Raw genomic sequence first — 9129 nt, forward strand, 5'->3', positions numbered from 1 at the left:
CAGGCTTGTGAATTTAGATTTAAAAAATGCATTCTCATCTTAATCTCCGAGAATTATTTTTTCAGTTATTGAATGTAGACAAAACCACAGGAATATGAAGTATCAGATACTTTTATCAGAAAAAAATCATACAAATTACACCCTTTGAAGATCATTCGGTCCTCATTAGTTTGAAATTAGGCATTGGACCTGAAACTACTCTTGATATTTAATGCTCTAATAAAGCATGGATTCCTTCATCTTATTTAATATTTTGATTATTTCAGTGTAATTGGTTAGTTGTAATCCTATATATATTCCACATTTAAAAATCATCAGTCTCATCACCCAAGTTTCAAAAAAAAAAAAAAAAAAAATCCCTCCAGTACATGATTTTCTTCATACCACTTGTCACTGATCCGCTCTCCCCCTCCCTACCAGAGAATTCAGCGAGTATAGGGTCGTGGGTTGTCTGGTATGGACCCCCGAAGGGCTGAACAAGTGATTTGACTCATAAAGGTACTCAAAATGTGCAGAACAGGAAGTCCTTAAAAAAAAAGTACACGAAAGTCTTGACTTAAGGTTTTGCGCCGATTACAATTAACTACATTCTCAATTTCCATCCTTTCCAGTGTAGAACTTGTTCTTAATTACGTAAGCCTGTCACAGGCTCGTTGTCCCCGTCGAGAACGACTTTCAAAATAAAACGAGCGCCGAGTAGTGTACACATTAAAGAAAAACAAAAGCAAAAGCAAAAACAACAGTATAACCTACTTTTGAAAAAAACGATGTGCTTTAATGTCACTCTTCACTACTCGAACAGGGACCCACGTGAGCGACCCTTCCCGGAGGGCGCGGACGCTGCTCCCTCTCCCCGCCCGCGCCCGACTCCCCGGACAGCCCGACGGACGGGCTCCCACGTGAACACGCCTCACGCGAGCCTCGGGGAGAGGTTCTCGGCGCCGGCGCCCTCACAGCCCCTTCTCGCGGGGGCACTCGAGGACCCCGCGGGGGAAGCGCGCTCAGCAGACCCGCGGGCGCGGAGGGCCGCGGCGGCTCCCCCGCTCCTTCCCCAGCGGGGACCCCCTCGCCCCCCGCCGCAGGGCGCCCGGGAACAAAGCCCGGGCCCAGCCGGCCTCCCCCACCGACTCGGCCGCAGCCCCACCCTCCGCCCGGGGGACCCCAGCCCGCCCAAGCGGGAACTCCCCCGCGTCCCGCCTCGGCTCTTCGGGCGGTGGAGCGTCCACGAGGCCTCCGGGCCTCCCGCGACGGGAGCACCGGCGCCACCATCCGTTAGCCTGCCGCTGCCGAACAGCGGCTCCGAGGCTCCATCCCGGGGGCCCCTCGCCCGACCCCACGAGACCGGCGTGAAGAACCTGCAGGCAAAGTCGGGGCGTTCGTGGCCGCCGCCAAGTCCTGCCGAGGCCTGGCTGCGGATCCCCCCACCCTCCGGCCGCAGGGTCCCCGCCTCCTCCGCCGACGCCACCCTCGGCCCCCAGGCCGCCCGCGCGCAGCCCCCCAACCGCCGCCGCCCGCCCAGCGGTCACTCCCCCACGGCCGCGCGGGTCCCCAGCCGCGACAGGAGGCCGGGTGGAGCGCGGGGCCCCGCACGCGGAAGGCAGGCCGCCCCGCCGCCAACCACGGCGGCCCAGGGCGCACACGAGCGGCCGCGGCGCCCCACGCGCAGCCCACCGCGCGCTCCGCTCCGGCTCGCCGCCGCCGCCGCCGCCGACTGCAGCGCCCGGATCCCCGAGGGACCCGGCCCGGACTCCCCGGTTCTCGCCTCCCTTTCTACCCCCCCGCCGTCCCGGGACTCGCAGCCTCCGCCGCGCACGGGGCCGGTTCTGGGGGAGGGAATGTAAACAAATCGGGGTTTTATAGTTACCTCACACTCGAGTGCCGTGTGCATCTCCTCTCCGCTCGGTACCAAACCCCGGCTGCACCAAATCGTGTATTCACCAAAGCCGGCTGCGCTAAGTGCGTCGCGGAGGCCCGCGCGTCAGACACCGCGCTACGCTACCGGCGTATAAGGCCCACTCAGGTCCCTGCGCAGCCGCACCCCGTCCGCCTATGGGTGCTACGCTCTGGGCGTACACGCACCACCCAGCCATTCACTCCGTATAACGCAACTTGCGGAGGGGACCTGCACCGCTCTCGGATTCCACACGGACAGACCGAGCCGGGGAAATTCGAGTCTACGTAAACTGCGGAACTCCGTGGCTCCGCGGTAGTTTTGTTCCAAGAAAGGACGCTGCGGGGGAGTTGGGCGGCTTCTAACGCATGCGTGGAGCGCCCTTCGCCGCTCGCCTTGGCTCCGGGTTTTGCATGTCGGTTGCCGCAGACCGGGGAGGCGGAGAGTAATGCGAGCGGGAGCGCGAACGCTTGAGCCGGAAGGTCTCAACTGAGGAATGGAGATGTTTATCTGTGCAGACGTTGAACATCTACACAACTTAGCCCCATCCCTTTGTTAAAATAACGTCTCGGTCTCTTAGGGCAAGAAGGAACTCATATTTAGGGCTAAGTACAAGGTCTTCTGCATAGCTCTCTGCCCACCCCACAATTCATCCCCAAGCGCACTCCCGTGGGCCTCCCCAGTGTGAAAGAAAAAGTTGAGTTCAGAGAGCGGTCGCTCGTTTATGATCATTCTTGAGACTCTGGCGACTTGCCAAGGTCTTCCACCGCCTCTGACTACCCACCCAATCCACCGATTATTTCATAACACCCAACGGCAAAAACTCCTGGTCCAGCCCAGCGAGTCCGTGGACTCCTGCCTACCTCGTGCTCATTCCTGCTCCCATTCCTTTGCTCACACCATCCCTGCCATCTGAATGGTCTCCTCCCCTTTTCTTAAGCAATTCATAACCCGTACTTTCTTAAAAGGTGGCTCCGGACACCCTCCCTTTGCCGCATTACTCTCCTTCCCGCAGTTCTTTATCTTCACGGCGAGGCTTCTCTGTGTTCGGCCTGGTATGCCTGTTTCTACATCCAGCCGGAATCCAACACAGTGAGTTCTGGGGGTGCCTTATTGATGTCTAGCAGAGCGCACTAAACCATGATCAATAGTAATAGCAAGCCTTCCTGTGTGTCAGATGCTCCCTAAGTGCTTTACATACATATTAATAACACAGCGAAACAGATATTATTGTCCCACCCCAGGAAACTGAGGCACAGGAAGTTAAGTAATTTGCTTACGATCACAAAACCAACAGGGAGCAGAACTGAGATCCAAACCCGGTTAGTGTGGCTACATACCCTGCTGTTCAGCATTATCTATCTTTGGGAATCAAGATTCCTTGTTTTGTAGTTCTACAAAGAACATCTTTGGGGTGCTTAGTAAATATGGTCTGTCAAGGTACTAAGCTTCCCGTACCCCTTCTTTCTTGCCTGGGAAAGTCATTCCATTGACCTACTGCGAGTTTCCACATCTGTTATTAGGCAGACAGAACTCCTAAGGTACAGGGAAGAGATCAACTCTGGTTCTCACTTCAGGTCCCACCATAATCACTAATTGCGGGAGACCATTACCATGATCCTCAGATTTATGGACATATTAAGGGAATTGGTCTAAATTTATTCTAAAGTGCTTAGATCTCATAAAAGCAAAACTAAAGTCCTTAGATTTCATAAAATTAATATGGTGCATCTAGGTACAAAGCATTAAAAGCTTCCAAATGACCCTTGTATTTTAAGACTCATAATTATTTTACTGACCACATTATCATCAGTACCTTTACCATATATGTAGTATTTTTCTCTTAAATATCAGTAAGATACAGTACTTGCATCCCTGTATCTTAAGGTACCCACAATGCTTTTTCATTTTATAAGGGTTATTTAATGGTCAGCTGGATCACGCAAATGCAGCTGAACTGATTCATCACATATTCAAATCCTTCCAGACAAGCTGGTCAACAGCTGCAGTTGTAAGTCAATTCCTCAAGCCCCCACCCCTTCACCAGCCCTTTCTCTCAGGATTCTCCAGACCTCCCACATTTCAGGAATGACGGGGTTAATGCCTGGCCGGGTTGGGGGGGGGGCAGGTAACCTCTGTTACATATTTTAAATATCATCCTTGCATAAAACTATAGGGTAGACCTACTTGAAAATAGACCATGTCTCCTCCCACTTCTTTACATTTACCCAAACATTCATATATGATCAAGTATATGCACTCTGATTAGGGCAAGACTAAGAGTAAAATTACTACATATGGTAAATGAGCTGCAAACTGGTATATTACTTTTCCTACTGGGAAAAGGAATCTCAGCAAATGACTTGAAGGCGTACTCAAAATCGCCTGCTGAGTTAAACAATGGAGAGTGCTGCAAAAGGATCACTGTAATGTTTGGTTTATTTTTGCCTATTTTATATATAAGGAATGTGTCAGTAAGGAACTTCTAATATATTAGAAACATAGAACTTTTTTAAAAAACATTTTAAGAAAGAGAACGAGAGAGAGAGAGAGAGAGAGAACGCATATGTGTGAAAGAGAAAGGTAGGGGGGAGAGAGAATCCCAAGCAGGCTCCATACACAGCAATGAGCCTGCTCATGAACCTGAGATCATGACCTGAGCCAAAATCAAGAGTGGAGGAACACTAAAGCAACTGAGTCACCCAGGCACCCAGCATCATAGAACTTTCTAGAAGGGTTACTCATTTATTTTCTATCCACCCCATTTGATTCATAAAGAGGCTCACCTGAACTATGAAAACAGTATAGATGATATGCAAAAGCTTGGGGAGAAAGAGAGAGTACTAAATTATTTGTAAATGGTTTACTTTTCATTTGTTTTACTCATTCACACTGGTTCAGTCAGTTTTATTTCACATACCTAAAATATTAAGCATGACCAATCTACCTTTATGAGTCATGATATAAGAAACCCAATGGCCTAAGGCACCTGGGTGGCTCAGTTGGTTAAGCATCTGCCTTTGGCTCAGGTCATGATCCCAGGATCCTGGGATAGAGTCCCCCATTCAAGCTCCTTCTTGCTCAATGAGGAGGCTGCTTCTTCCTCTCCCTCTGCTGCTCCCTCTGCTTGCGCTCACTCGCTTTCTCTCTCTCTCTCTCTGTCAAATAAATTTTGCTCTTCAGAGGATTAGAAAAGAACCAGCTGCAATAAATACAAAAAATAAGAACCACACTTCCTACCTCAATCTTTAGTTGTGACTAAAGGAAGTCTATGTCATAATCTTGGTTTCCCTCTAGTAGAGGAGAAAATTGTCACCATCCACAACAAAGTTAAGAATTTTAATTAATTTTCTAAAGAACATTACTGATTTAAAGACATTAGACCTTTCAAACAACTGCTCTTCCCATGAATTAAAATGAGTAATAACTAAAGATTAAAAAAAAAACTCCTTATATTCATATTCAGTTTAAACTCTGATTTTTAGGGGCTTCTGGGTGGCTCAGTTGGTTAAGCATCTGCCTTCAGTTCAGGTCATGATCCTGGGGGGCATTGGATGTAGCCCCATGTCAGGCTACCTGCTCACTGGGGAGCTTGTATCTCCCGCTACCTTTGCCCCCAGCTCCCTCTGCCCCCACCCTTGTTGTGCTTCCTCACTCTCTCTCAAATAAGATCTTTAAAAAAATAAAAAACAAATAAATAAACTGATTTTTACTTGGCCAAAAAGTTTGGTTCAGACAAAGTCATGCCTACAGGAAAGAGAACAAGGAAGACTAGATTATATGGATAGACAGCCCTGAGGTCAGAAGGGTGGGTACAAAATATCAGGAAAAGGTGTTAATGAATTGAAAAAAGAATATATAGGGACTCCTGGTGGTTCAGTGGGTTAAAGCCTGTGCCTTCGGCTCGGGTCATGATCCCAGCGTCCTGGGATCGAGCCCCGCATCAGGCTTTCTGCTCAGTGGGGAGCCTGCTTCCCCCTCTCTGTCTGCCTGCCTCTCTGCCTACTTGTGATCTCTCTCTGCCAAATAAATAACTAAATAAAAACTTAAAAAAAAAATATATATATATATATAAACCTAGGCCTCAAAATTAACAACTGTCTACTCACTTTTGGATACTACGTGTTTCAGCCTGGACACGGAGGTTCCCCCCACTCCAGATCTGAAGCCACAGAAATACAAAAGGCAGGCCCCATTTCTAATTCTTTAAGCCGTACAGCACTGTGTGACATCTAACATGTCAAGCCCACGGTCAGGATGGAAAATGGATCCGTGGGGCAGTCTTTTCCTGATCCCTTGAGAAATTACGGCTCTGCCATCTCATCTAAATACCCGCCATTCCTAAACTTCAGACAGACTGAGTTTGCACGGAAGCGCTCATTAGAGCAGTGCAGCTGCGCTGTAGCCCTTTCTAATGAGGACTCCGTGACTGGTAAGACCACCCTCTTCTACAGAGCCCACCATTTTGGGGAGGGTACAAAGGCAGGGAGAGAGCAACCCATCCCACCCTGTGAGAGACAAATTTGGCTGATGTGCCTGTCAGGTGAGACCATTCTGAGTTGGTAGGCTTAAGCAACAAAATGAGTTTCAGGCTCTCTGCACAAACTAAAATAGATTGGAGAAATGCAACAATTAAAACAACAGCTCAAACTACTCCCCACCTCCAGTAGGAAAGTTAACTTTTATGTCATTTGCCTCGATGATGCTAACACTGCACTAGGCAGATCCCTCAGTTTTGGTTCATGGCAGCACAAACCCAAGAACTTTTAACATTGGACAGGAAGGAGGACAACAACGAGAGGCTTAAAGTTTCTGATTTACTATGGCAAGTCCTTCCGAAAATTGCAATGAGCCTAGCCTAGACGTCGTGACATCCCCTAGAAGGAGTGAAAGGAAGCGGCTCACACCGGAACCACGGTAACGGGCGGATCACGTTTGCCCACGTGATGCTACCACGGTAACGGGCGGATCACATGTTTGCCCACGTGATGCTACCACGGTAACGGGCGGATCACATGTTTGCCCACGTGATGCTACCGGGAAGACGTCTTGCCCCAGACCTAGTCTATGGTGCTCATCAATCCCTACAATTCCACATTTAGAACTTTATTCCTAGGACTTGAAACCAAAGGGACTTTGACCCTAAGGGATGTTACTACTACTTTATTACTTATTTATACTGCTGCAAGAATATTTTTTCATGCCTTTTCTGAAGAAGAGGGAGTTTTAAGGGAGGAAACACGACTGCCTCGTTTCCTAAGGGTAGTGTGGTACAAAGGGACAAAAGAAAAACAAGACAAACTGCCAACTTCTCAATCTTGCTTCTAGCCAGCCTTGTTCACTCACAGAATCCGAAGACGAAGAAAACCAGTAGGTCCGATAAGCAGTCGCTTCACCCAATCATGGGGACCTAGATGCCAACAGACAGCAATTTTGGGTGTTTTAGAACTCCGAAAGTGCAGGGAAAGAAAAACAAAAACAAAAACAAAAAAACAAAAAACCAACAACTTTTCAAACCTTAACTCCTAGTCCAAAGGAATTAAAAAAGTCACATAAATAATCCACATGAACATTGCAAATTTGAAGAGGATTTATGGATGAATTAGCAGTAAGTTACCATGTAAATATTTTTTTAAAAGATTTTATTAATTTATTTGAGTGACAGTGTGCACACATACACGAGCAGGTAAGGGGCAAAGGGAGAAGGTGGGGGAGAGGAGAGAGGGAGAAGCAGACTCCCTGCTGAACACAGGGGTCCAACCCTCTCCATCCCAGGACCTTGAGATCATGACCTAAAGCCAAAGTCAGACATTTAACTGACGGAGCCCCCCAGGTGCCCCTCCATGTAAGTATTTTTTAAAGTGGTTCAATTGCTTTACTGGTTAAAATTAATAAACTCATTTTTTTAAATTCATTTAAAATGTCATCACATGAGAGCATATTTCAGATCCTGCCTGGAGATTCCAAGATAATTAATGAGACCCATTTTACAACTGACATTTATGAAAACAAATACATCTTTTAAAAATCAAGATACACTAGGTTTCGCTTAACTAACATTGCTTACCTTTATTTATTAAAAGTTTGACAGCAAGAATGCAGCAAAATTCTAAACATCAGGGAAGGCAATAAATGGTCAAAACAAGAGTAGCTTTTAGGGATTTCCACATTTTTCTTGCACTGTTGCTAAGTAAAGCCCAAATTATATTTTATTTTTACTAGAATAAGCCATTTTTGCATTCTTCATAGAATCCCATAAACCACCTCTTTGTACCATTTTACATCTTTAGAGAGGTCTAGATGCTCCCCAGTGCTTTCTGAGGAGTAATTCTGGCCGTGGTCAATAACTAAGAACCTACTATGCTTAGCTTGCTTCCTCACAGATGACCTCACCTAGAGTCAGTACTTTCATCAACTCAGGTTTCATTCCAATTACAGTGACAGTTCCTTTCCCTAAGCAATTAGGTTTCACAGTCTTTCTTCCCACCCTAAATACAGGAAGATGTAGAGTTTGAAATGTGTCGATTAGTTTAAGTGAGTTAAATATGATATTTTATCCCCGTATAGCCCTGCAAGGTAAGTATCATTATGCCCATTTCACAGATGAAGAAAACTGAGGTGGTTACATAGCACGTGGCAGACCCAGGACCCCAGTGCAAACAGTCTGGCTCTGGAGGCTGTGCTCGCAATCCGCACATTACTTTCCCTCTCCTATCAAGGCTCTCCCAATTGTTGTGAGGATACCTGTATTAGTTTCTCTGCAAAGGTTGGTAGTTTAAAAAAAAAATTTGTAGAACCATAAACTGGTGGCTTTTTGGTCCGTAAACATTGCAGGTCAATGGAAATTTTAAATGGAACAAAGAATAGCATAGAAACATTGCAAGGTACTTATAATGTGAACATTTGTTCTTTCTTGCTTTATCTTTCAGCTTGACTAGCTTGAATCAATTCCAAGGGAGATGTTTATTCCACAGTCTCTTAAATTAGAAAGTTAATTAGCCAATCCGGTTATACATTTAGTTGAAAGCTTTCCCCTCTTTATGGTTATTTGATATAGTTGTTCGGGTATTTATTTATACCAGTAAAGTTGTATTCAAAACTAAGCAGAATCAAGTGCATGTTAACAAATTTGATCAGTCACGTAAAAGTGGGCTATTAACGTGCTCATCACTAAAGTCTCGGTCAGGGGCAGGCAAATATATCCCAGCAAATTTAAAGTGAAATCCACTTAGGGGATT

General features: G+C 46.7%; 1 protein-coding gene across 3 annotated transcripts in view; it reads right to left on the reverse strand.

The window, feature by feature from the left end:
• SLC39A10 (solute carrier family 39 member 10) overlaps positions 1-2108 on the reverse strand; it is a 65738-nt gene extending 63630 nt beyond the window's left edge. For 2 of the 3 annotated variants that reach the window (XR_004382976.1, XM_032860192.1), the window contains exon 1: positions 1865-2105. The gene's annotated coding sequence lies outside the window, so the exon portion shown is untranslated. Of the gene's footprint in view, positions 1-1864 lie in introns of all 3 variants that reach the window. The other variant, XM_032860190.1, reaches the window with a different exon arrangement.
• Between the last annotated feature and the right edge of the window lie 7021 nt (positions 2109-9129).

Source organism: Lontra canadensis, unplaced genomic scaffold, assembly GCF_010015895.1.
Source record: "Lontra canadensis isolate GAN:19392208 unplaced genomic scaffold, GSC_riverotter_1.0 scaffold18, whole genome shotgun sequence".
Taxonomy (NCBI): domain Eukaryota; kingdom Metazoa; phylum Chordata; class Mammalia; order Carnivora; family Mustelidae; genus Lontra; species Lontra canadensis.